This window comes from Schistocerca cancellata, chromosome 6 (genome assembly GCF_023864275.1).
Source record: "Schistocerca cancellata isolate TAMUIC-IGC-003103 chromosome 6, iqSchCanc2.1, whole genome shotgun sequence".
Classification (NCBI taxonomy): Eukaryota; Metazoa; Arthropoda; class Insecta; order Orthoptera; family Acrididae; genus Schistocerca; species Schistocerca cancellata.
In genome coordinates this window covers 220302060-220303581 of record NC_064631.1, presented here as the reverse complement: position 1 = coordinate 220303581, position 1522 = coordinate 220302060, and positions in this window count along the sequence as shown.

The window sequence follows — 1522 nt, the reverse complement described above, 5'->3', positions numbered from 1 at the left end:
ATCACTCGTTGAAAGGTCGCGGTTTTATAATACCGTCACCTAGCTGGGAACCCGTGAGCTTTTCATCGACTGTACACACCGGGGAAGTCTACATTCACGTATAAGTCAAATGAAGTTGTGATGCAAGCTGTCGTCTCATCTTGCTTAGTATCTGCTAGTTATAAAGTTTATCAAATGTACTTTAGTATACCATAATGGTAATGTGCTATACTTCTTTCTGGGTAAAGCGTTGCGTTGAGTAATTGTAAATATATTTAAGAGAAGCTTTTTGTGATACACTGATTCGCCCGGATAGCAGCGCGCGTTAGCAAGCCGTTTCCGTGATTTAGGGTGGCGCGCCGCTCCCGGATAGAATCCGGCCGGTGGACTAAAGACGAGGGTCAGTGTGTTTCCCACATCCGACTAGGTGAATACCGGGCTGGTACCCACCACCGGCCTCAGTTTCGCAGACGTTTAGAAAAAGTACGCTCACTTTCCCGTGGGATAACACTGGGACTCACAAGGAACCCCTTCATGTTGTTTTGTGGCAGCGACGTCTGTTCCTGCAAACGAAACAGGAAAGACTCAGACGTGAGGCAGCTGCTGATACGACGGATGCAGGATGCGCGTGTAAAAATTACGATAAACAGGAAGAAGGATATGTCGCCATCTTTAGCTCTTTCAGATGTCAAGACCACAGCGCATTTAAGTCAATGTAGTGGCAGTCCATCCTGTATGCGTAATAATAGCGACTTAAAGCAATAATAATTAATATGAAGATGGTGTCATTTCCGAAAGAACATATACCATATTCATATTAATTGTTATTGCTTTAAGCCGCTGTTATTACCTATAAGGGATGGACTGCGCCGGACAAGTCCGAAAGATCACCATTGGTGGCCTTGCAGCTCTCGAAGAATGAAATTGCAATGAAATCCAGGCCATTAGCTGCTGACAGGCCATTAGCTGCTGACAGGCGCTGACAGTCGAAAATGTGTGCCTTGACCGGGACTCGGACCCAGGATCTCCTACTTACGTGGCAGACGCTCTATCCGACTGAGCCTATTTTTTTCTCATGTTATTCGATATAGTTCGTTGCATTTGTCCCATGACACCCGTTCAAGTTCAGTGCTGAGCCGTTGACTCAGTTTTTTTATTACAGAGGGCAGATAGCCCTCTGATAATGATGATGATTAGGACAACAACACAACACACACTCGCTGAGCGTAGAAAATCTCCGAACCAGCCGAGAATCAAACCCGGGGGTCTTAGGATTGAAATTCTGTCGCGCAGACCACTCAGCTACGGGGGGCGGATGCCATGCAGGACACAGAGCATTGTGTGACTGCAGGGACTTACCTTTGCCTCGTTCCCCGTGAGACCCCCAATTCCAACTTACTGTTCACACACTACATTTGCAGTGCCCCTGCCGACGATAGCCCTTACTCGCGGCATTCAATCTACCGACTCCCGTAAGAGTTTGAGCAAGGTGAGTGCATCTGCACTGAAGAAGATCATTGGCCGGTAAGCCTTTAACTACACT